This window comes from Haemorhous mexicanus, chromosome 4 (genome assembly GCF_027477595.1).
Source record: "Haemorhous mexicanus isolate bHaeMex1 chromosome 4, bHaeMex1.pri, whole genome shotgun sequence".
NCBI lineage: Eukaryota > Metazoa > Chordata > Aves > Passeriformes > Fringillidae > Haemorhous > Haemorhous mexicanus.
Genome location: NC_082344.1, coordinates 26,169,060 through 26,197,058, shown reverse-complemented (window position 1 = coordinate 26,197,058; position 27,999 = coordinate 26,169,060).

Here is a 27,999-nt window from a genome sequence, read left to right as displayed (position 1 = left end):
TGGATAAAACACAGAGGATTTATTTCCAATCACTCAGGTATAATACTATTACACTTCTGTTAAAGCTAAATAAAATCCACATGAGCTAGTGGCAGTGTCTGCACATGTCACTGCTAAGTGACATGAAGTATGCACAGACAGCTGTCTGCAGCACTGCTGTGCTAGAACAACACTTTTATAGCTGAGCTTTTTCCTCAAATACAGGAAGCAGATTGAACACAGAATTTGAAAGCTAGTTTTACCTTGAAAAGTAGTTTTTTTTTCCAGTTCCCTTTTCCTTACCCTCCTTTCTGAGTAAGACTCTCCAGCCCATGATAATAATTAAGTTCATCACAGTAATTGTAGTTTTGCCATTTCCCTTCTTTGCTGCATGTATCTGGCTCAAGTCAAAACCTTTAATTCTTCTCTATTTTTTTAACAACTTAAATAAAAAACAAATTAAAATAATTAAAACTATATTCATTGCCCTAAGAGGAGACTTTGACAGTCTGGACAGATAAGTCTTTTACTGACCAACAAGACTGGACAGCATGTAATGTCATGAGTATAAACACACTGAAGTTTTAAGAGTCTGAAATAGCTTCAGTGTTTGTACTTAACTTCTGTCACTAACCAGGTTGTATTTTTGCAGCACTTTAAGCTCATGGAAAGCTTGAGAACCAATTGACTGTCACAAGAAATTGCCAATAATAGATTTTATGGGTTTCAGTAATTAGCAGTAGAGAGAAGTCCCAAATAAATGTAGCAATGTGTATGTGTTCATCAGCATTAAACTTCAAAAAAACCCTGTAATTTCCAAGTCAGATGCAATTTCCTTACAAGGTCTTTAACATAAAACAATGCTAACAAAGTTTATTCTGTAGTTACTTAAGAGCAGGCTTTGTTAGATGTAAAACTGCAAAGATATTCAGAAATAGGGGACCAAGTAGAAATGCATTTACCTATTCTTCTATGAAGATAGGTAAAGGTACTGCTAAGTAAAATAATTGTCTTTATAACAGAACAGAAAAATCCTGGGATCCAGATAGGATACATGGTGAGGGACAGAAAATTTTGTCTCCTAATACACAAAAAAGAGCTAGAATAATTAGAGTTAAGTATTTTCAAGGCATACAAGTAAACAAATGGGTTTAACCAGCTTTGCTTTGTAGACACAGTGCAAGCTTAATTATTAATACATCTTTGACAACAGGAAGATGAAAAGAGCATAAAATTACCTCTTGCATGTCCCTGCCAGCATGCTCAAGCCCAGCACCTGTCCCCCCCTCCATGTCAGGTGAGGTCACAGCAGTTCACTGTGCCAGGGAGAAGCCAGGGCAGCAGTGCTCCCTGAGCAGGGGGAGCCTGGAGCAGAGGGAATTCCACACCAGGTCCAGCCAGGGGCTATGCCCTGGGAACAGTGGCCATGTCCAATTCAGAGCCCAGCTCATAAGGTCTGCAGTCAAACAGAAATCCTTCCCTCTGGATGAGCCCTGGCTCAAGGGGGCACCAGCCTCAGGCTGAGCTTAAGTAGAGCTCAGGGTGGGGGGGAAGTGGAGGTGGGGTGGCATTGGTGTGGCTCATCACGGCAATTAAAGCTCCTTAGTGCACTCAGGGTAGAACGTTTGGTTTGGTCACTTGGCAGAAAGTTTGTCTGCCTTTAGAGCCCTGCTTTTGCCAGTGTTGCTGTGAGAACAAACCGGAGACAACGCCATTTGATGTGTTGTTTTCCTGTGTGGGAGGCCGTACATAAACTACAGAATATGTTCACTCCTTTTCTGAAAAGGACTTGTTTTTCTGCAGAAGGGGAATGAGAAAAACTGCAGACTTGATTTTTGTCGTGGTGGCTGCAGATAACCTTTAGGTAGTATCTTGGCAAAGGAAAAGCCGTTTTGTTGGAGACACAAAGTATGGCATGCTATCACATCTACTCACCCAACAATGATGGCTTGAGATGGAAAAATATATTAACAATATTATTTCACATTTGGATATAAAATCCTGGAGATAGTAAGCCATAAGTTACCTTGCTAATATATTTCATACAGATCCATAGGGTGATTTTGTATATTATTACATTATATTATTGGAGAACCCCTAAAATTTGAATAAAAAATAATTTGTCTTTCAACTTTAGCAATGTTCACCATTCACACTAACCCAGTTTTTTCCAACTATTTTTTCAAGAAGGACCCATAAATGCCTGTGTTTCTTTACAGAAGTATGCTGCCTAAATGTTGTATATCTTAAATGCTCTCAAAAATTAATATGAGATTAAACACATTAAACCAACAAATGAAAGCATTTGTGAGACATTGATCAATAAATGTGAACAAAAGTAATAATTCAAGATGATATGATTTTATATATAATTTAATAGGCATAAGATTTCTAATAAATGTTACAAAGTTTACTCATTATAACCATGCTAGATGCTGGGTTGTACAGGCAAAGGCTGGTTTGAATGTGCTGCCATGTTAGACACACTTGCCAGTATTCAACAGACTGTGACTATTATCTGTACATTTGTCTCTCTCCAGGGCATTTTTAAGAATTTTTTTAATTAGCTGTTGTTTCCGAGCAGTGCTTTCATTTTTCTTGATAAAGCTTTTGTTTTTCCAGGGTTCTATTGAACTCAGATTAGGTTCTACATTTTCTATAGTCATTACAATAAGAATAGGAAGCTTTTAATAATATATGAAAACTAGCAATGACAAGTATTTTACAGCGCTTTCAAACCCAGTTAAGGATAAAATAGGTTAATGGTTACTTTCTTTTATAGTTTTAATTTTGGCACTATCTTGTAGAAACAGTGTTTCCCATTAGAAAATTCAAATAATAGAAGTCTATGAAAAATGAATGAGATGTTGAGCCACCATGACAGAAATTGTACTCTGGAACATAGGTGCTAATCTTAGCCCCATTAAGAGATAATAAGAGTTAATAAGTTAACTAAGAGTTAAGTTACTCTACTTTCAATGGTCAAGGAAGAAGGCCCTTGTCCAAGATTTGTTTAACCTTCTCTGTGCTTGTCTCTGTTTGGGAGTAAATAGTAATATTCTAATTTAAGACAAGAGGAGCCATATTCCATGTGCTGCCAAGAAGATATAAATCAAGGTGTGGCCAGAATATAGTTTAGGATGATTTCTATCTTCTCTGCACCCTGAGAGCCTGCTGTGATGCTCTGAGCTTTTGTGCAAGCTTTGACAGTCTGGACACCCTTGAGACTCAATTTGCCAGTCTGCACCTCTTTCCGTTGTTCCTTATTGTCAATTTTTCCATCTGACTCCAAATAAAGCAACTAATTTGGTGAGAAAAGTTTTAACCTATTGCTTTGTACCAGCAGTCAGGTTTAAGTCAGTGGTTACGAACTGACACAATTCACAACAAATTAAAGTAACCAAGCAAGAGTCATTTACCCTTACAGATATTAACAGAGGGTTTACCAAGCAACAATATTCACTATTATCTTATAAAAAAATATGTTTTCATCACCTCTCACAGCAGGGTTCCACATCCTAATTTGCTATAATTATTAAGTCAGCATCAGATTTTAAGAGCAAATGTTATCATTATTCACAACAGCACTCCAGCAAGGCTTCACTAGGAAGCAATAAAGAACAAAATACATTCCTTTTTATGCATTATTTATATTTCAAAGACCCTTATTTCCCCCTAAATACTTGAATTAAGTTGCAGACTGTGGTGTTCTGAGAACTGAGTTATGTCCTAAAGCAATGCTTCTGAAGAAGTGCATCCTGCCTAGAAATTGGGTTCTGATTTGTCTGTGAGTTTTTTAATACAGACTTCTGATATTCTGCAGCTGTAGCTGCTGCTGGATTTTGCAACCTGGCATGGGGATTCTTTCTGTTGCCAGAGAGAACGATGAATAGTTGTCTGAGTAGTTCAGAGCACATACTTATTTCCTCTTCAATAAGAACAACAGTCAATATAATTTGGGCACAGGGAAACATCATCACAACACAACAAATCCAAGGAATGCTTTCTTTTTTACTGCTGATTCTACCTACTAAATTCTAGCTTTTTCAGAACTTATTTTGTATTGCTGCTGTGCTCCATTGAACAGGTATGGCTAGAATAAGTATGGACCCTCAAATACCCTGACATAATAAACTGCACCAGTTCTAAAGACACAGGATTCTTTCACTCCAATTTGAATCTAATTTTAGTGACAATAACACAGAATTCACAGCAACAGAATTTGGAGTGTGCAAGGAACATTATGTGTCTTGGTTACAAGCTGTTTAAAGTTTTTTACATTGAAAAAAAGTCAGCTTTTTGGAACTAAGTTTTCAGATCTCAGCTCTTTTGATAGATTTCATTACTTTAAATTTCTGTTTGTCTGGGTAAGGAGTTGTAAACAGGCAAACCAGCCTGTTTTTACATTTTCAAGATGAAAACCTGGAAGAATAATTAATTAGACATGAACCTTCTTGAGAGAGACTGAAATGAGAAAGAAAAACTTGAATTTAAAATTAAATGATTTGCAATGGCCTAAATGAAACTTTTATATTTTCAGCTTACAGAAATCTATGACACATTTAATGTCTTCTTTTGCTGATGTCCCACAGTGAGCTACAAAAGGAAAAAAACCCAAACCTTAACATTTCTTGAAATCTCTGTATCACTAAATGGGTGTTACTTGGAAATGTGTTTACAGATTTGCATCCTATTGGCAAGGTTCACTAGGTTTTTAACCACAGCACATTAAGTAAATGTTTCTTGCTAATCACTCATCCTATGTTTAGTGATTTCTAGGAAAGATCCCATGGCTGAAGGGATTAATGAAGCCCAGAACATTGTATGGGGTATTCTGGAGCCTGAGGTTATGGTGTAGCTTTGTATAATATATCAGTAAGTATGTGTCTGCTCTTAAATTACCTATTGTGACAACCAGAGATTCTAAATATTGTCTCAATTATACTCAAGTAAATTTAATTCTGTGACTATAAAGCAATAAAAAAGATCAGCAACCAGCTTCAAGCTCTGTATTTTCCTACCATCCTGTGGTGGTAGTCACTAGTCAACAGCTCAGAAGATTTAAGAGTTCATGATCAGGCATATTTTTGATAAATTGTAAAGAAAAAACACTTTTCATCACTGCAACCAACAAAATGTAGGGTATGACATGTAGTGCAATTGTTTAAAGCTCTATGCTGCATGGTGCACAAATATTTCATCACCTCTGCCCACAAAAGAGTGGAGATGAGAATCGGTTGCTTTCAGTGCAATATTTATATTTGAAAGACAAAAGAATAAATTTTAAAATGATACTACATCCAGATTCAGGCCATAGAACGGAATGGTGAGCAGAATGAGATCAAAAACCCCTGTGCATGGGAGCCCCCTCAGCCCTCACAAGGGTCACACCCACCCTGGTCTCTGCAGTCCATGTCCCAGACAGCCTTGGACTTAGTGCTCTCTGCCCACAGCCCCTCCATCTAATTTTAGAGCTGGGGCTGGGCCGTGCCTGTATGGCATGGCAGCATCCTTTTGTGTACTCAGTAAACAGATAAACATGAGAAAAGTCCAAGATTTACAAAGCTGGCAAAACCTGCTTTCAGGGCTCTGCCTCCTGTGCAGAACTGGGTAACAGCTAGGGCCAAGTGAATAATGTATACATTTTCTTTTAATTTGAATTTTTAAATGAACCCACTCTGTTGTTGCACCTGTGCAGCTGCCACTGGAACCAGTGTACTCTCAACCAAAGGGAAAAGAAAAAAAGTGATTAACTCTCTCTAGTCCTCCTTTCATTAAGATGAGACAGCCTGAAAACTAAGGTGCTTTTCACAGCAACTCCATATGCCTTGTAGACTAAAAATTTCCTATACAGTTTCTGGTCATTGATACTTGATACTATAGTTTTTAGGTCATTGATACTCCATTTTCAGAATGTTGTTACAGCACTGCCATTTCCACCTGCTATTTAGCAGTTTGTAACAATATCAGACACTGAGTATCTAACTAGCAGCCTAACATGCATTCTCACACAGATGCTTTTTAAACAATAAAAAAAGAAAGAAAAATAAATGGAAGGAAGGATCACGTGCCTGATTTACAGTCACATTTTAAAAAATTTGTATTGGTAAGTTAATTAGCATGAGCTCAAATTTGAGAGTCAGCCTTCCTACAATTTGGGATCTAAGGAAGATGGCACTCTAGCTCTAAGTCATTACAGAGCAGCTGAGAAGCAGAGCCCTTGAGCAGGGGTGCAGGAAGTGACTTCTGAGCATCTGGGAGCCTACAGACTGCACACTGCCAAAACACCACTCCTTTGTCAGGACACATTCATCTTCTCCTCTCCCATTCCCCTGCCCAACCAAGCAGTTTCCCACACGCTGTAGCAAGAGATGTGAGCTGCATAGTCGAAGAACTGTGTCACACATACTCCTTGCTTTCTCCCACCAGAGCCCTGTGGACACTGAGAGGGTGATGAGCCCCATCCCCAGCTCTCCAGGCATCAGGCACCCCTGCCTCCCCTTAGGACAGGCCCCATTTCTTCAGCAGTGCACTGCACTGCTGGCTGAAGGCCAGGCAGATCTCAGCAGGGCAGGTGTTTCTTTTTTAGGTCAAATCTTCTCAGGCATTTTTTGTTTTCAGTTGGAAAGCTCTCCTGCATGCATATCTAGTGCAGCATTTCAAAAGGAGTCTGTTAGAAGAAAATATGCTCTTGACATGAAGCAAAGTTTACAGTACCCTTTGATATGTCAAAATATATCAGTGAATATCAATGATATTCTCCAAAACAGCATGCTTTTAATACTTGAAGCTCTTGGCAGAAGTATGCCAAAGTTGCTATGAACAACTTCCTAAAAATAAAAAATAAAATAATTTAATAAAGGAGTTTTGCAGATATTTTTCCAGGTCTGTCAACTTTCCTTGAAAATTATCTGTGTTTGTGAATTTTTAGTTTACTGAAAATAAAATGTACTCAGAAAACCTAAATCAGTAAGCAAATACAATAAAATACAAAACATTTATGTCCTTTTAGGACAGAGGGGGATAAAAGTCTCATTAAATTTCTTCTCCCAGTGAGACCTGGATCCATTGGGAAGGTGAGCTAGTGCAAAGATGCTGAATTATCTCACTATTGAGTTCAGGCAGATTGCCATGATTTGATGAGTCTCTCTTGGAGAGCCTATCTCTAAAAATTGATGTCATGTTATCCACTCTTCAGTGCCAGAATTCATATTAACATTGATTTACCCTTGAGGCTGAGCAAAGTCCTCACAGATAGTCAGTTGCTCATGATGACTTTCTTGAGGGTTTATTGCTTGTTGCTTGACTGGTTGTCACCAAAGGATCCCTCATTTACCATTTTATTTTTTGTGAAATTGTTGACAAGGCTGACTGCAGAAAAATGTCATCCTTTTCACCTACTTCCTCTTCAACCACAATGGTCACTATGCCCTGTCAAAAGTCACTGGTGGAACTGACAAATCAGTTAAAATATTTCAGAAATTTTAGACAACACCTACTTAGTGGAAGATGAAAAGGAGTCTATGCTCCTCAGATTTTTGATGACTTTTTTTCCTTACTAATGAATACATTTGCACTGGAAAGATTAATGTGTTGTGTTTTGATACATAATAAAAAGAACTTTCATGGCACAAATGTATGGAGCTCATCAAGAAACAGTACAATTTCATTAGTACCTGAGATGTCTAAAATGGAAAATTTTAAATGGTATTTAAAAAAAAAAGTACACAAAACCCCTCAGCACCAAAAGAAGCCCTTTCAAAAGTGTTTATGACTTACCTGGTTTTCAGTGTAGTGAATTAGAGGGTTGCTCCAAACTCATGTGTTGAACTGGTTTTCATGCAAGGTTCATTAACAATAGGCCACCATAAGCTGGAGAAAACAACTCTGGAACAGCACTGTGAGGATAAACCAGGTCGAAACAGAGAGACACACTGCTACAGCTCAACTGAGAACATAGGGATTGTGCTTGTTCACTCCACTTGAGACACTGAGGTACAAAACCTAGGCCTGTTTCAAGCCCTTGATGAAAAGTTCCAGCTCAACTTGAAGTTTTTCTCCTACTCTCTATTACATGGAAATCTTGCTACTCTTTTGTGAACTCAGGGTTGTTGGTATCTTTTGTATTTCTACTTTAATTTGTTACCTTACTTTCTGATTTTTTTTCATCGGGAAATGGGAGTTCAAAAAGACCTCAAGATAGGCTATTGCATCAATAGTTCTGGCCTAAATAGAATTAGGAAGTGGTAGGATCTTGCCACAAATTCAGTTTCAGCTCTCTCCAGTTGCTAGCTCAGTACTGGAGACATCCCAATTTTGTTGTTTTTCTGCCTGCCACAGAGGAAAGAAAAGAGGTCCAAGAGAGAGAAAATTTCATAAGGGAACACTGTAAATCATATCTGCACACTGTGCTGGCTTTCACCAACAGACACCCAAGATCAATGCAGAAGAATCCAAGAGTGAATCGAGAAAGCCAAAGGTTTTCTGGGATCTTTATCTGATTTTTAACTTCAGATTTTGCCTCCGTTTTGCTCCTTTCTTGACCTCTATGCCTGGCAGTTAAATATATGACTCCCTGTGAAATGGGTTTGGAATTATAATCTCAAAAAGGCTACAATATAACAGGGGAAAAAAAAAGTGAGGTAGAACCAATAATAGCATTTCCACCACTGTAAGCCCTGTTACTTGCCCTTACTTATTACAAGAGCTGTGTCCAAGCCAATCATTTAAATTTTAAATTTTTATCTTTAAATTTTATAATCAGTGCTGAAAAAATGCATTATCCTTTCTCGTAGCTTTCATGTTTTTATGTTTGGATATCTCTAATAACTGCACTTCTACAAGATGCTAAGAATGGCACCACATCACAGTTAGCATTCACAGAAAAGTGCTTTAGAAAACACAAATGTATCTGTGTTCTGCTACAGGGACTTACTTGAGCTGGAATATCTAACAGTGCCTGTTGGAAAGAACATTTTTTGGAGCCATTTCAGAAAGTGTTGTGTTAGTGGTTCGACAGGTAGCTAAATGAATGCTTTTGTTCCACCTTTAGCTAGATTTGTAAAATGAATGAATTACTATCAACCTTTCTCTTCTTGGCAACAGCACCCTTACTCACAGGTCACACATAGGACAAAAGTGAAGTCTGATGCTTTCTGTTACTTTTCTGTGATTAGCTTTTTGTACTAATGGTACAGAATAAATGCAATAAAGTGATTTCAGATCTTACTGATCTGAAGGAATCTGACATATCTGACTGATATGTCAGGAACACGTGCAGAAACACTGCTCTGGTGTCCAGAGACTTGTTAAACATCTGCACAGCACACAAATTCAGTTAAAGAAGTACCTTGCTTAAAGCAACACCTGAAATCTGCCTCTGAAGTGCTGAGCAGGCTTAGGGCTGCTTTTTGCAGGAGAGTCAATTTTTTTGTAGATATGATGTAGACACAGGGGAAGCAGCTGCTTATAAAAGTGTTAGCAGGGAACTACATTGTTTGAATTGACATGCATTAATAGTTCAATTTAACTACAATAAAACATTTTGTGGTCACTATTTGCTGCATGGAAAGGTCAGAAATCCTTTCCATGTGAAACCCGTAGCAGCCTACATCATAAGTCAGCAAGAAAGATCAAGGGTCTGATAAAAGCCTGAAAAGCTGTTAGCTGAGGCTTTAATACACGACTGCCTCCTGATCTTATTGTTCTGTAAATAGTGTTCATCACAGAGTGGCCTTTTACTTGGCAGGATAAGCAATGAGCTTCCACATTACTTGCAAGGGCTTTTTATTTATAGACATCTCTGACTATTAACATCTAAAACCATCATGGGCTCTGTCATATTCCTCCACATAATGAGTGTATAAAGCAAATAGGCCTTCTGTTCAGAGAAAAGCCAGTGTGTGGTATCTGCACAAGGGTTTCCAAAGATAAGTGGCATTACTAAAATGAATTAAAAATGCAATCGGTGTCTCTAGAGAGGTATTTGGCAATGTCTTTAGACATGGAGAAAAATTGTAACTAGTCACAGAAGTCTTAAGTTAAATACAGAGGAGAAAAAATGGGAGACTGGATGCTGTATAATGGGCAAAAGAACAACCCAAGGGATGATTTATTTTAACAGCTGTGTTTTGTGAGTGCTTTGGAGCAAGTTGTACATACTGCAAATAGCCCTGAAGGACCCTAGGCCTTGAGGCCTGTCACTTCTTGTCTGTCTCCTCTCTTCTATTGGAAAGGCTGGGTTTCATTTTAAAACTCAAGCTCAAATAGGTCACTTCTCTCAAATATCAGGTAGAAACTGCACCATTGCATAAAACCAGCAACAACAGCAGTAACAAACACTGGCAAGAAGTAAGCTGACAACATTACTATGCAAAATCCCCAAACTTCAAAAATAAATCCTGTTCACTAAAAGGTCCATAGCTGTACTGTTTGAATTCTGACTGCTCACTGTGAATGAAGTGTGTGTGTCCCAAATTTAAGAATCAGTTTTGTTCATTCAGGTTCATGTATGACAGCCAGGGTAAGAAACACATGGGTGCTTCACAGGCAGAGACAAATAGAGCAAACTCAGCAGGCAGGCAGGCAGTTAATCCAGATGTTTCTCTGTTTTCCCTCTGTACATCCCAGATTGTACTGGCATGTCACCCTCTGCTAGAAGAGCACAGATGATATTGCCCAAAACAGATTTAGCCAGCTTTAATTAGCAATTTTGGAGAGGTCCTGAATCCTGACTTGCAGAAGACTTGTTCCAGGGGCCTTTGGCAGGGCAGCAGGGTGCCATTTTATGCAAGTGGCTTGTATAAAGCCACTCAGTATTGCAGGCTAAGATACTTGAGATGAACTACTTCCCCTGCCCAGTTTCCTTCAATGACTGAAAATATTCTGAAGAATGGTAAGTTTACATTAATGTGTAGCCCTAGGGCTTGTTTTGAAGAGCTGTGAAATCTTTATACAGGCAAGCACACAGAAAAAAAAATGAACCATGAAAAAATCAGACTAATATTTACTTGACTGTAAATGAAAATCACCATGGTGACACTGAAGTAGGATGATGCACTCGGTCTGTCATTGTGTCTTTTAAATTCTGGACACTTTGAATGAACCATGCCTTTGCTTCATAGTGATGCAACGAGGGGAAGGGGTACAAGGAGCTTTTTGTGACCTACTTCCAGGTCACAGGGCTGAACAGGGCATCAGTAACCCTCCCAGAAATTAAAAGTGCTCTGGGTTTCACCATCCCTGCTTCAGCACAGGTGCCTAATGCTCCACAGAACATTCCTATTACAACTCACCAGCAGGCATAACAGGATGTGATCTGCCAGTTGTTTTGATATAAAAGCCTTGTTTTGACATTCACAAATTTCGTGCATGGGATTTTTGGCCTATATGTGAAACCTCTCATAGACCAAACATCAGCTATGAAAATTGGGCAGGACTGTGAAAATTAAATCCATGGCTATGTAAATCAATAGTTCTCTTTGGCCATCCCAGGTTTCATCCTCCTGTGTGCTTACCTGAAGTGCAGTCCCTTCAGAAATCAAACACTTTGCACATTACCCACCCTCTCTGTTCTGTATGACAGCCAGGGCATTAAAAGCTTACTGAGGCAATGCTTGACTTCAGCCCAGAACAGGCAAAACACACAGAGCACATGAAGGATGTTCTCATTACTAAAGAGCTGTAGGTCATGTCATTGTCCTCACCCCATTTTAGCACTGCTCGTTTAAGCAGAAATGTGCTCACTCTCCTTGCTTCCTTTCATCTCCTCTTTCTTTCATAGGAGGCTGCCTGATGTTTGGGTTTTTTCCCTTTCTTTTAGGATGACTTCAAAACTCCTGCCAAGCAGGTTCCTATACCTCAATAAATACAGGTTCAGTAGGTAACTGCACTGGAGCACAACTAGTCTGAAAATACTGCTTAGTCATGCAGATACCTTGTTTCTGGTCTCTGTTTGGGATTGAAGTCTTGCTCTTCAGAGCAGTCCACAGACTTAGACCAGTGATTTGAGTAAGTCTGGGTTGGTGCCCAGATGAATGCAAGGAGTAGTAAACTCGCTAAATAAAGGGAGGCAGTGGGGATTAATTGTAAATATGTGAATATCCTACCAGAAATGGCATATTCCAGCTCAATTCTATCACTTTTCCATGTCTCCCACTCCTCAGATCCCACAGCTCAGCTCACAATTGTTTTGCTTGCACAGTGCTTCCATGCACAGAGTGGGTCACCAGTTGGATGTCTACTGCAGTCGTGACACAAAATACAATGCAGTGGGGAAGGCTATAATAAATGTAATAATGAAGGAAAAAAGAAAAAGACATTGAATTGCCTACAGATAATTTAAATTGACATTTCTGTAAAAACTTGTCCGTCCAACCGGTTATTATCAGGTTGGGAAAAAATTCTGGGCAAAAGATAAAGCCTAATCTTTTCATGTGTTCTTTCATAGGAATGGAAGCAGCAATATATGTTGTTTTAGGTATCAATTAAGTAGAATGAAACGGTAAAAATCAAAAAAAAATCACAGAACCACTGATAAGTGGCAATGTTACTTCCATCTGTTTATTTACCAAGTCTTAAAATTTTGAGTAGAGATACACAAGCAGATTTGAATACACTTGTAGCAAAAAACTGTTCATGCTTTAACACAGCATTTATTAATCTCTCATCTATGAAATCAATTCTTTGTTCAAACAGATAAAGGTTTTGGATAATCTTATTTTGAAGAAAAGTGACCTATCAGTGAATTCTACTTTTATTGGTTTCAGTCACAGCTGTTATCACATCTGACCCCTGGAGCCCTTTCTCTACCTGCAACAGAACTCTATCCTAAACTGGATACCAAGCAAATATAGAATTGGAGCTTTTGTGTATCAAATTTAAATTGTTTTATTTTTTTTCCAGAGCTAAACAGATCTAAAGCAAAAAAAAAAAAAAAAAAAACCAAACCCAGCAATTCACAACATTTAGAAACAGCAACCCTGAAAACAACAGGAGATAATTGGTTTAAAGAGTGCTATAGCCCCTGTTTCCAGTAACTTTAGCCTTGAGATGACAGCAAGAAAATTTGCATATAGCCAACAGTGATATTATATAACTAAACTCCAAAGAATTTGGCAAGCATGAGGGAGACCATTCAGGGTAATGCTGCCAAAGCTCACAGGCAGCCCAGGAAGAGTCCCTAAGGCTAAAGAAGGTGGAAAAGGCTTTTATGATTTCCTGTGTCTTTGATGTTAAGCCACACAGAACTGGATGTGTGTGTTCTCTTTAATGTTACCCAGGAGGAGTGTTTTTCCTACTAACTTTCAGGGCAGTTCCTGAGACCATCTTGTGTGGCACTTTCCCAAATGAAAAATGAAAATTAAAGCAATGATGTCAGTAAGAAGAGAGCACTGAAGACAAAATTCAGAAATCTGTACTCATGCTGGGGAACATGCTGTTCAGAGAGCAATTTCATTGGAAAAGGGAAATCCATGTAAGCCTCTGCCAAGGGAGGCACAATCACAGTGGGGATCAGAAGGGAGATATCACTGCAGTAGGTGGTCAGTCCTGCCCAGGAGAGAGAGAGTGAGTAAAAACACAGTAACTTCGTTGTGAGCCAGACTGAACAAATTTAGACTCTCTACAGGCTGACAGCTAAAAAAAAGACAAGGATTGCAGTTAGCCCAGAACTTTTCAGCTAGAATCTTCTCTCTGCCCTTCCTGTCCTCTTCCATTACCCATTTCTGACTTCAGCGGGCTGACATGGTCATGTGTGTCGTGTGTGTGCATGTCCACACCTGTCTGAATGTGGATGTGTGTGTTTTTAACTCACAGATGAATTTCAGCTTAACCTTTCCAAATATGAAAGGTTTCAAGGAGAAATGAAGTTGCACAAGCTTAAATGCCATAGGCAGCTGTCTGGCCATGGATGGTCAATGCCCTGCCAAGGAGAAGAACAATAAGCCCACTGGCTACTAAGGATCTCAGAACAGGAAAAAAAAAATGGTACTTAAGCACCTACACTAAATTTACTTTTTTATAAACCAAACCCACAAAATAAAACCAGGTGGTTTTGTTCCAGTCTCCTCAAAGCATCTTGTTCATGCTGTGTTCCTCTACTCCATGGAGTAATCCTGACAAAGGCCTGATGTGTACAGCTGCTTAGCACGAGGGACAGCATCTCAGGCTCTCAAGTACAAACTGTTAACACAAGTACAAGGTTTTGTTCTAGGGAACCATTAAAATTTGATAAATCTCAGCCAAGGTAAGGAAGGAGCTGAATAATTTGGTCATAATTTAATTTCTTTTGTACCTAGGTGCTGCCTTCAAATAGCTGCTTAGAACAAAACCAATTTGGCTTTCATTAAGGATTGAGAAGTCTTAACCCCATCAAAAACTTTTTGTGATTGCAATTTCGTCCAATGAATCCAAAGGATACAAACTATGTGCAAAATATATGTCCATTTTCTTAACAGATGTAACTGTTCTTGTTTCAAAAGCAAATTACAAGGTTTTAGGGAAAAAAATTCAACAAAAAAAACCCCCAAAAACAAACAGAAAAACAACAACAACTCCAACAAAACCAAAAACGAAACAAAACCCCCCACACCTGATTAAGGCCTTTAATTCTGAACTGTGGATTATTTGATCTCAAAGACAAATTATGGTTCTTCAGGTTTAGATGTCAACTGTAATGCTGCCAGATAATAATGAATGCCTTTCTGTTTGAACCAGATTCAATGTGAAATAAAAGCTAGCTTCAAAACAGTCAGTGCAGTAAGGAGATGATCCAGCAAAAAAAAACCCACCTTGTTTTTCAGATCAGTTTTTCTTTCTGCTGATGAAAGGTTATTACTTAAAAAGTAAAATCTTGTTTTCAGAGAGATGGAATACTTTCTAGACCTACTTACAGCACTGGGGGTTACTCATGTCGCTTCTGAAAACCAAGCTTTGACAAATGGAAAAATACAGGAAAGTAAGGGAATCAGACTCTGTGCAATCCATGCCTTCAGAGGGAAGAAGGCAAGATTAAATATAGTAGACCATTTTTAGTGTCAGAATCTGTGATGCCTAGTTCCTTCCTGCACTGTGACAGCTTTCCTTGCTCACTTGTTGCCCAAGTGTTGGTGTTCTCACACAGTGCAGCCAGGGAACCTTCTCATGGCAGCATGCATGACGATATAACAAATGCCATTAGCTGAGTATTAATTCAGGATGTAACCTCTTTTCTAGGTTACACACAAGTCTCTTGGCCACATTTCAAGATGATATGCAAAGGTGCAAAGATTATGGAAAAAGCAGGTACAGGACTATATTTCCAAATGAGTAAGACTGTGTATCCCCATAACAGACTGAAAGAGACCATGGGATAGCTCTCCCAAGCTACATCCCTCTAAAGCACACTGTTGCCTTAAATAAATATATATAAATTCCCAGACAAGTAGGTCAGCAGGGAAAATGTCTAGGATTTTTCAGACCTAGCAATAAGTTTGAACATCAAGTATATTCTTACTCCCTCCCTCAGCCCACTGTAACTATTTCAGTGAACAATACAGACAGGGTACAATGCTCTTCACTAGAGTGTCAGCTCTGGTAAGGAGAAGATATTTGATTTCCAAACCCACACATAGTTCTTAATATTAAGCGGATGGAATGGCTAGGCCAGGTGCCAGACTGGATCTTTGGAAATTCATGTCACTTCCTCACACACAGACAGCAAGAGTTTATGCAGCTGTCCCCTCACAGTGACCCACTCATTTGTCTCCTCTGTTGTGGCCCAGAGGTTTCTTCCAAGAGGAAGAACGTAGTTCATACTCAGCTCGCAATTGTCAGCGGCCCTCTCAGATGCTCTGATGAGCAAGAGCACTTGTAATCATGGCTCTTGATTAGAAGCATTTCAGCCATAAGGACAAAGCTAACAGCACTAATTTGTTCGATACAAGCCAGCCCAAAGCTTATCTTCAGTTGCTGTCACACTGGGCTAGATATAGACTTGCAAAACTAAATTGATGTCTACTCTTTAAAATGCCTGAGTCACCCAACTTCATACTGAAGAATGCATTTTTATTTGTCTGTAATTATTTATTTTTTAAAAAAGGAAACTAGAAGTTCTGAAATGCTGTTCTTCTTCTTATTGATATTTTATCTGCTTTGTGACAGCACAATATCTCTAAAGCTTAGATCGGAAAAAAATAAAGTAGATTGCTTAGGCATTACTACTTTTAATATTTTCTAATCTTGTCATCAAGTCAGGATTTCTCATAATCATATACCAGATGCAAAATAATTAGGCCTATTAGGCCTATACCTGTTTGTAAGCTGGGGGATAATTGAGATGATGACAACCAAAAGCTCTTCTATTATAAGAAAAAGTGGAAATATAAACTCCTGGAGAGCTGGATCTATTGTTAGACTGGATATAATTCTCACATATTCATATAACCTAAAGAATTCAACTATCAGCACTGGATCTAGATGTTTAGAAGAGGTTTAGTAAGGGGAACTAAAAATTCCTGTTTGTGTACTGTGTAAAAGATGCCAAAAAAGGAACTTGAGAACCTGAGTAAAGCAATTATCAGGTGAAAGGAAAAAAAGAATCTTTTTCTATTGTAAAAACCAAAATAACACTTACAAAATCAATTGGGACTAGTGAAATCAGCCAAGATCTCCTGTAACAGTTGTCTTCATCCTCCAACTTGCACATGTAGTACCTACAAAACAGCCTGAAGTTTCAAGAAAATTAACACATTTTGATTGATTCAAGAAAGCTGTTTTCCCTAAGGCTCTACTGCATCCTTTCACTCTCCCTTCCCTTTGCTCCCTCCTCTAGAGAGTTACCAATTCCCTGTGCACATGAGATCCCCTATTCCTAGTCCAAAACTAATCACCCACAGTTCTCCTAACAATCTCCCTGTCCATTAAGGCCACTCCTGATGTCATTAAGATAGTGCTTCTTCATTACTGCCCTCAAAGCATCCGTGCTGATAAAGACAGAGCCAAGGGAGGCAGAAAGTGATTCCTCCCATTCATTTTAGGGAGGATTGGCAGGGGAACAGAATTAGACTCAGGATAAAGCTGCCTGGCCTGGAATGCTGCAAGCAGGAAAAGAGGCTATTTCTCCTTCCTAGCTGCAGCATTCCATGAGCCTCAAAGTAATTGATATAGGAAAAAAAACCCCAAAAACCAACCAAAAAAACCAGTTCAAAAAGCAAAAAGAAAACCCACCAATGCTAAAAATGCTCCTCTTCAAACCAAAGCAAATTAACAGGAAGCATTAGTAAATTTATCTGTGCAAAGAAATTAAGTCTGATCACTCAATGAGAAATAAATCAGATAATACACTCCAAAATTATTCCAACGAATTTGTACTCAGGAGTTTCCAACTAATTGCTGCCAGCCAGCCAGAAAACATGTCTTCTGTAGTGTTAATTTTTGTTCAAAAAGAAAATTACATTTCCAAGGGAAACATTTCTTTGTCTTTAGTGATGTTATCGGAAGTGTCTCATTACACAAGGTTAAAACAACTGGCATTTTGCACTGCAGACACTCAGATGGGGGAGAAGAGTTGTGGGAGAATAAGGAAGTGAAAAAGCTGTCTTCTTATCTTGGCATTAAACCATAAAAACCAATAAATCTTTAATAATCTTTCAAAAAAAAAATCTTTAGGAAGTGCAAAAGAGTTTTTCTCATAATAGAGATTAGATGATCTACCAGGATGGGCACAAGAACAACAGAGAATTTGGCCAGACTTTGAAATATGTCTATATTTCAGAACCACCATTATATTTGTCTCTGGTATCATTTTCTCAAGGCAGTAACATTGACACTGCCCCCTTGCAGAAGAAATCTAACCTAGCCATAGAGGGGATAAATGGTCTCTGGTGTTTGAAAGTATATCTAGAGCAGGAATTAGCCCACAGCACAGTTAAGTTGTCACTGAGCAGCCAATTCTGGTGCCTCATTGTTGAGGTTTAGTCAACAAACACTCAGCAAGGAACCTTCCTAGGTAGAAGAAAAGGTCTAATCAAAACCAGAGGCACAAACCAGGGAGGAAAATTCTTTAATCATTCTGTGATAGCCATGAAACCAGTTACAGCAAACAGCAGCCTGCCTTTATGGCGACACAGTCTGGAATACTCAGTTTCACCTTCTATTGACTGTCCAACCCAGAAAATAATTCCTCTGGAAGAGATAAACAAAACAATTTCTACTCTTTATTTAATGACAGCAATGTGAACATCATGTTTTGGTGCTATAGTCTGTCCATAAAATGACCTGCTATTATAGCTAATTCAAAAGCTTGTCCATTGTTGTACATGAAACTCCTACAACACAGCTGGATAGTGTTAAAAGAGATCATCTCTAAGCAGTGTTAGTACTTGTATCCCCAAGTGTATCCTTGCTGTCTAATTAAAATATGCATTCCATCCTAATACAAAATATTTATATACCTAGACACACTCTAGAATGTGTATACTATATAATAGCTAGCTTTTTGTATTCACTATGCTTCATCCTAGCCCAGCCTTTTCCATAGCATCCCAGGATATTCTGAGTTTGAAGGGACCCACAACGATCATCAAGTCCAGCTTTTAAGTGAATGGTGCACACAGAGATCCAACTCCCAAGCCTGGCATTATTATCACCATGCTCTAAACAACTGAGTTGAACATCCCATTGTTCTTAATCCACAAATTCAGAATAGGCAAGTTGCTTCTACCAGACCTGTTCCTGAACTTGCAATCATATTATTTTATAAAAAGAGATGCTGATATTTTTGATAAACTCTGTGTGCATCTTCAAATCATCCTGCACTGCCCATGTGTGCAAACAACATTTTCATCAAATATCTCTTTGCACAAAGGAACCCTGTGGGAAGGTACATACACAGTGCATCTTGATTTAAGCTCATCCTGCACCTTATGCTTCAAAAATATAAGCCAATACCCCTGGAGCGAACAAGAGTAACACTGTAACTGCAAAATTATTCTGAGACTTGGTGGAAAGGTTCCATACAGCCCCCTCTAAATTTCCATTTCCATTGTCATCCCCCAGAGGAGCCAGCCATAGGTTCGACAGGTAGCCAGGGGTATTAGAATGATCCTGTAGAGTTGCCATGGCTGGTTCTCAAGTTGGGAGATAGGTTGTCAAGAAACTGAGAGAGAAATGGAAAAAAAAAAAAAAAAAAAAACAAAACAACGTTCTCCATAAAAGTTTTGTTTATAATTTTGTATCACTGTCAATCACTGTCAGAAGGAATAATATTTGTTAAAAAGAATGCAGAGGTAAGCCCTTTCCTCTCTTTTCCTGCCCCTTTCCTCTCTCTTTCCATTAATTATAATTTTTAGGAAGGAAAAAAGCAGTTGGATGAAAACTGACATTGGTCTTCCTGACCAAAACGAAGGAAGAGGATGTAGAGCTCCTGCGTTACTAATGGCTGCTGAACTCCTGACCTCAGCTCTGCCACTCTGGTTGACAATATTTATTTCGATGTAGCTGTTGCAAGTTTACCTTGTAGCAAGAGACAAGAAGCGTGTGCAAAGGATAAACACGGAGAAAGAGGGCAGGTTTGTTACTCTTTCAGCTTTGTACCTTAGCTGCTACTCCAAAGTGAAGTCCCAGCCACTTGCACTACATCCCAGCCTCTGCAGACATCCAAAGCCACCGGTCTGGATGCAAAACATCTTCCACTATTTCCCCCTCTCCTCAAATACTCAGTCTTCAACTGAAGTCACTCAATTCTGCCCAAGGTAGAGTTTCTCTATATTGAACAACAATGCTTATGTACATCCAGGACTGTGCACATCTACACTTCATCAGCAAGCAACAAAAGCAGAGAAAAAAAGTCCCATTGCCAAGGAACAATTCTTGGAAATAAATTAAAATAATTTTAAATTTGTAAAATACAAGCATTTACAAAACAGTCTGGAAGTATTTAAAAATACATGGTGCTGGAAGAAAATTGCTTTATGCACTTCATTTTCTTGTTTTATTCAGTGAAGAATTTGATCCAATTAAAGAAAGGCCTAAGAAATCTCACCTGAGTCATAAACAATCACAGATTATAAAAAGCTTTGAAGAAAATCTCTTATTACTTATGCATCATTCTGACATGCGGGTCCAGCTGCAGTCACAGGAATACAGTACTGCGGGAGTTTTTTTGCCATATTCTGGAGCGATTATTGTTGATAATGTTGGAAAAGAACACTTGTATTTTAGTTATGAAATTTCAGATTTTAAATAAAGCATTTGATAGGCAGCTTTAAACGTGAAGTCATTGTAAATTTGCAAGTTGTTACCTGAGAACTAAATGTGAGAAATGTTTCCTTATGCAATTGGACAAGTCTCCTTTGTTAAAGGTTCAGTTCTCATGTTGAAATCAAGCATAGCATGTTTTACTTTTGTTATCTCCAGGCCTACAGCACTCAAGGCATCATATAACATGCAGTGAATCATTTTAGCTCTGGCCAGACTATTTTGTCTATACCCATACTTTAGAAGACTTTAAAGTGGACCTTATCAGTTAGCAAAGCAAGAACCCTGGAGGCCTAATATTACTGGGAATGGATTTACAAATGTTTAAGGACGCAAGGCTCAAAGCAGGATCCTAATGAATCAAAGACAGATGTTCTCCAACCTAAAAGCCATCAGAGAGACCAAATTGCTGACAGATGATACCCTTGAAAGCCATAGCAAATAAGTGACAATTATTCACCAGTAGTGCCGCAACCAGAGGAAATAGGTTAACCAGTTTGCCTTGAAAGTACTGTATATGAGTCCTTGTGACTCAATTCAGACACGTCTCAGTGAAAATGACACTACTGGACACCTATATTCTACACTAAGAAAGAGCACTGAAAATTTACTAAAACGCTTTTGAAAATCTTTGTATTTTGTTTGCAAAGGCCAATCTGTAATGCAGAGAAGTGAGGCAAACATGCCTGAGGTTTGGGAAAAGCAGCTGAACAACAAGGGCTTCTTCACACACACAGGTGCTTCCCATAATGGAGTTTCTGAAGAAGAAAATTCAAATGCAACTGTAGTTGAATTTTGCATGAACATAACACTTGTAGTGTTTTGCTTTGTATGAGAAGTGTCTTCCACAGACAAAAAGACAAAAAAGGGTTCTCACATAGCTACTTATTAGTTGTGAGGAAATCTGGAAAGGTCAGAACCTCAGCCACGGTTATTGGCTGTCTGGCCGGGTGTGTTGATGCTGCAGGCTGCATTGTGGTCCCAGATAAAGATAAAGCCAGTTACTGAGCTAGCTCAGACATCAAAAACAATCCAGCCAGAGCAACAAAGGCCTCAGCATGATCTCATTTACTCAGTCTGCCTTTGTTTCTAAGTATGTGTTTGATGTTTTTTACAGCATTCAAAGGAACACCGCAATAAGGAGAAAATAATAGCCTATAGCCTTTTTTCTCCTCATGTTGACATTTAAAGAACATAGTGATAATTCTACATTATAATTACAGAAACATTAGGCCCAGTTCTGAAGTTCTTACTCAGTTTCTGGTTCAGGAAAACAGAGCAATTTCTGAGGTCTGACGAGTAATGAGCTCAATTCAGCACTTTTTTTTTCTTTATTTCCTAATAAAATATGCTGAACAAAAAAATAAGAACAACAAAAGATTGTGTTGCAAAACCCTGGAACAAAACTTGATTCCTCTCTCCAGCAATATACATTAAGGCATATGCAAAAGCACATACAAGTCACTCAGTTGTTCCAGAATCTTTTCTGTTTATTTGACTCATCTGGAAACAATAACATGAGGGGAAAGTAAGTAGAAAACAATGCTTTCTTTCTGCTCATTCTCTCCATATGTCCCTTTTGCCAAAAGAGCAGGTGCTGCTGCTCTCAGGGGCACCACTGAAAACCTGGGCTCTGCAGAGATAGTGCTTTCCAGAAAGGACCTTCTGAGCAGTCCTTTTACTCAAGTAAAGACGTGGCTGACAAAAAGCCCTGCAAAACCAGGGATAGGAATGTGGATATTTTTAAAGGAAAAAAAAAAAGATAAAAAAAACATATGCTGGTGCACTCTGGATTTAACTGTAATAACTTAGTTTTAACAATAATGCAGGTGGGTGTAAGAGCTGTACCTATACACACACACACACACACACACACTCTCACTCTCTCTCCTTGATAGGGCAGAAACAATTGCTCCCCAGCCTATTTCTGCCCAGGTCAGATTTGTTATAAATAGAAAAAGGACGCCAGCTTGGCTGTCCTGGCCTCACACAGACATCAGCTTCAGCTGGCTGACAGAAACTCCCTGATGGAGAATTCTATTTGCAGTTCTATGTTATGCTGAGATGCAGTTTTGTAGATGCTTGTTATGTATTCACAACATAATATGTTTCCATAAGGTAAGTTTGGTATGTGGCTTGAGGTAGCCAGTACACCACAGAGTGGCCATGCTGGCTGTGGTTAGCTGAATTACAATAATTCATGGGCCAGCATTTCAGGGAGTCTCAGCTGACATAGGTGAAGAAGGTGTCACAAAATATCTGCTATAGAAATCCCCATGACCATCTAGACAGTCAATGGCCAACCTGTTAATGGCATTCCCTACCTGAGAATTAACCTTTGCAGATGATCCCAATAAATCAGTTTCCTTAAATCAGCTAACAGTCTGTGCACACATATCTGAGCAGCGTGCCAGGAGAGAAAATAAACAAGCTTAGCTGGGATATGACCCAGATTGTGTGATATGAAGTAGCAGGAGTTTTCCAGGGAGAAAGAGGAAGGTTGTTCAGCAATTTCAGCTTTAGCTCAAGACTTAGGAGACAGGTTTAATTCCTTGCTTCATCTATATCTTTCCTATATTGTTTTTGGAAAATTTCGAGATAATAAACGTCTAAGTACCTTTAGTATTGTACCCTTAGTTTTCCTGTAATTCAATTCTTCATTTTTACAGTGAGTATTATAGTAATTCCTCATCTCATGGGGCTGTTTTAAGTGCACTGAAGGTGGTCAGGTGCTCAGGTATTGCATTGGTGAGGGCCATGGAAACATCTGTCTCATAATCTGTTGATGTGGTGCCTGACTGTGCGACTAGAACAAATCCTTCACCTCTTAGTACCTCATTTCATCTTCAGAACTAGGAGAATATTTTTCTACTCCCTTTCCAAAGTGTATTAAAGCAGCACTCATTAATGCCAAAATGAGATGAGAAAAATAACGATGAGCAGCTTTTGAAAGCTTATAAATAAACAAAACATACTCTTGTAATCAGGATCTGTGATAGCTTCACTATGAAAGGAGACTGTAAACAACCAGAGGAAATGCAGCCTGAAATAAAACCCAAGGGAATGAATGGATTTATGTTTTAGGTTCCTTAATATCATGCAGATATAGAAATAAGAATGCTTAAGAAAAAGATAAGACCTTAACTGCTCAGTATAGGATTGAGATCATCTGTGCATTTGGAACATTAGGAACTTGGGGAAATCCTGGCAATAATGTTTTTGGGGTTTTAGATATCTCAGTTATTTTAACCATAAATCTTGGTCCCTCAATTCTACTTAGATCAAACTGTTTACTCTTCAATAGTGTACATCTTTATATTTCTTTACCCTTCGACTTCTACAGTCCATGACTTTTGAAAATATTTAGATGTTTAAAAATTGCAGAGAAAGGATCCCAGAATTTGCAGATGCTTGTAAGAAAATAAAGTTCTAAATCCTACTGGAATCTGCATTTACATTCTAGTCAATGTTTGACTGCATAGCTGCATAGCTCCAAGTCCCCAAATTTAGATCTTCTACCATTTAGGTGCATTAGAAAATTTTACCCAAATCGTATTGCTATGATTTATTTTGTGCCTCCCTTATCAGTAACAGATGAGCAACTACTGAGACAATTTCATACAGTATGAGTCATCTGGAAATACTTTGGTAAGGCTTTTACAAAGCTTAAATAATTGAAGCTTATTACTTGTGACTTATCATTTATTTGTGTAACAGTGGTAATGCAAGGCTATACATTATCCAAAATGAAATACATATATGAAGAGGAAAATGAAAACCTACAGCTTTTTTATATCAATTCATGTTTATAGAGAAAAATGAAGATTATATATGCTACATCAGGTAGAACTTCCACCAATCCATCACATCTTTGCTTGAAAATCACCTGACTGCTGTGCCAAAATATAAAAGTGCTTTAAAGAAAAAGATGTGAAGTAATAGCTATTAGTCTTGTTACTTCTGATGCATCACTGTGCCAGCCACTTTCCATTACCAGATGATCCTAAAGAGACTATATAAAGTGTTACGTAGATGAGAAAAGCTTGGTAATGCTGTCCAAAAGAAATTGCTGTTTTGGGAACTTAATTCCCTCAGCACTGGAAGGACAGTAGAGAGTGTATTGATGCCACTAAATAAAACTATACGTTAATGAGCTACATGAGACTGAAGTGAGGGGTCAAGCCTACCATTTCTGCAAATTTTAGTTTCCTTTTCCCTGGTCTACCTTTACAGAAAGTGAGGCTTCCATTCCATTATTAAGCTGCCATAAGATGTTTATGATTGATGTGTTTGGCAAGCAAAATGATTTGTAACAAGAAAAAAAAGACGTGAAACTAAAGAGAAAATGCAGAGCTGAGAGATTCAATCACAGATTGGTTTTGTGACAAGCTTTTCACGTTCATTTTACTTCATCAGTGTAAGTATGAATTACTGAGAATCAACTCTGCTCTGCATGGTTTGGAGAATGACCTATCATTCTTGTGCTGAATGATATTCTAGGTCAAAGTAAGGAAACCCTGAGGTGTCATCATTATAATTGAAGTGTTACAGTTCAGATATACTTATTGTCAAACTGAGATAAGGAAGCAAAACTAAAAATTCTTGTTATTTAAATGTGCAAATCTTTCATTTAAGTGCACAGATCGCTGCATGGTTAGACACTGCTATTTTTCTGTTTCACAGATGACTATGTAAATGAGTTCTCTTTCTTGTGGACAAATCTCTGCACCTTGGAGATAGACATCATTATCTATTTTCTCAGTAGTGACTCATAAAAGTCAGTAGCTGAGAAGTATCACATATTCTATTATCATGGTTTAGTTTTCTTCTTTATATCATCCATGAATGGGTTCAAAGTTACATTTTTAACATTATCTCAGAATTGAGAATACACTTAAACCAATATTTTTTTTCAGAATGCTCCCAAATGTGTAGTTTTTAATACCCTTTACATGCATATTTGACTTTGTGAAGTGCAATCACATTTTCCCAGAATCTATCCAGGATGTTTGCCAAGGACTACACGTACATCAAGGACAGCACATTCACTTCAGAAGAAATGAATTTTTTGGTAGCTAAGAAGCCTCAGAAAAAATGTTTAGAATTCTAAGTGAATTAGAGTTTGTCGTAAGACAAAAATCTGCCCACATACTTACCTGTCCGATTACTGACACAAAGTCAAAAAGAGGAAAATGTTGGGTTATTTTTTAATTTATATTTATTTTTATGCAATATATGGTATTTTCTGCTATACAAGACATCAAAATTTAGTAACACATATGCGATAAATCAAGAGAAATAATCAGTGATCTCCAAAATGGCTTTGAACTCACCAAAATGGATAGAGGGCTATTTTCTTGCCTTCAACATTGCTATACATCAGGAATTTTTTTTTTGGTTTTAAATTGTCCTGCAATATTCATGTCCTATTCTATTCTTTCTTCTTCTCTTTAAAAGGGAAGACAAGCAGAGAAATCAAAGAACATGAGGACAGAAAATCCCAACCAGTTTATGCATTTATGCCTATCTCAGTCATGTTAGAAGATTGAGTGTTCTTTCGTGTACTCATCCAGTGGGGTTTTTGAACTCAAACATGAAATTGTAAATTTTGTAAACTTAAAACTCAGCTGAAATTGTAAGGTCTGCACAGATTTATCCACTCACTATCTGACACTTAAGACATTTTCTGTACTAAGGGAAAAGAGTCAGTATAAATAGTGCTTTTAAACTTCAAGCTTACAGTGATTGTTTCTAACATAATTTCCAGGATATAAAAATATTTTTACTCTATATTGTACTAATGTTGTAGCCCCATGAATCTTCACCAGTTTTTAATAATAAAACAGTTGACTTTGGGCAAAAATCTAGCACTAAGTACCTTAAAATGTCAAGAAAAATCACTGGGGCTCTCGCTGAAATTATTTTATTGTAGAGAGTCCATAGTTTTCCACTCCTTTAGAATTTGCATCATTTCAGCAATTCATTAAATAATTTCAATGGGGAATTTTATTGTCATTTCTCAGAGCCTCTTAAGGCTGTCCTTCATGTCTCAGGCTGTCATTTGCAAAGGCTAGATGATAATCAAGTGCCAAATCCTTTAGTGGTTTTCAGCCAGCTCTCTATTCGTGCATTGATAACTTCACTGTAGAGACAGATTTTTTTTTTTGTGAACAGTATTGTGATCCGATATTTTGTTGAATATTGAATATTGTGAACAGTTTTTATAAAGTAACTGAACACACTGAATGTTTGATTCATGTGCTAGATTTCCATTGATAATAACAAGGTACTGAAGAAATTATTAACACATTCTATTCTGAAAAATGCTGTATTTTTGTTATACAAGGACTTCATTTTCCTTCAGTTTTCTTGTTAGTTCACAAGAATAAAACCCTGGGGCCAGTTTTCAGAAGGTCTAAATGCTTGCAACTCCTACCAACTACAAATCAAATTCTGTTTTGAGCACTTCTAAAAAACAGGCCTGCAGGACAATGGTTCATGCTGCTTATGGAATACACACAGGGTTTTCTAATGGTCATAAAAAATCTCTGATTTTGTCACCCTAAAGATTCACAGATGAAATCTGTTAATATAATATTTCCAATCTCTGAAAGATGAGAGCATGCTGCCCACATTTGGGTCTATCTTTCCAAGGAGTTTTTGAGTTTCACGTCGGAAGTGGAGCTAATTATGCTAGGTTTAGAGACACATGAGTAAACAGAAAAAATGAATCATAAGCACTTAATAGTACTGCTTCAATTACACACACAAACACACCCAGACCACCCGCCACCTCACCCCACCCCCATTCAGCTGAAATAATATAAGCAATTGCACTCAGCTTCTGGGATTTGGAAAAAGCTATTTCCCTCTTTTGTTCTTTGAAACATACTCACTCACCCTATTAATTTTCTGCCTATTCCCAGAAAGCAGTTAAATATCAGATGTTACTTTCAATTGCCTCCTTGCAACGCTTGGTAGCATTTGTAGCTAAGAGGTATGTGAGTTAGGAAGTGAGGACACAGACCTAGGGAGGAAAAAGCAAAAGAAGACAGAGGTGTTCTTGGTAAGTTAAAACTGTCTGTTGGTGTCCTACAGAAACTATTAAGCTAAAGAATCTTAAAAAAATAAACTATACCTAGGGAAATATTTGTATCCTGGAAAGCTGTTTGAGCATAAAGGACTGTTCTTACTTCCCCAGCTCATTCCTTCCCCAACCTCAACCTGCCAATTAAACTAATAGAGCAGTAAAGTGAAGGGTTTGCCTTAGAGCAGGCTGGGAGATTCTAAGGCCATGGACTGCACCCTACACGCTGCCATCCTGCTGCACCAAATCTGCCACCACACGGAAGAGCTCAGCAGGCTCTCCCTCTTCATATATCTCCAACATAATGCATCACTCTAGAGAGAGGCTGTCAAACTCTGGCAGTGGAGAAGGCATGATTACACAAAAAAGTAATTTGATTGGGAAGATTATCACAAAAATTAGAGTTTTGATAGGCAAGAAAATGAAAAGTGAAGGGAAAAATTATTTTATCAATATAATGGTTTTTTTAAATGCAATGATCAGGCACCTGTTTGAACAGTTACACCATTTTTAAAATTTCTTTTTTCATTGCTTGCACATCCAGATTACCCAGCAGCCCACAATGTCTTTATTTTTGGCAGCAGAGCTAAACCAATCAGGTATTTGTTACTTTAAGAGGCTTACATTTTTGTCTCAGCTGTGATTACACCCTATCATACTGTATCACATGTGTGTGGTGCTGCTTCCCTCTTGGCAAG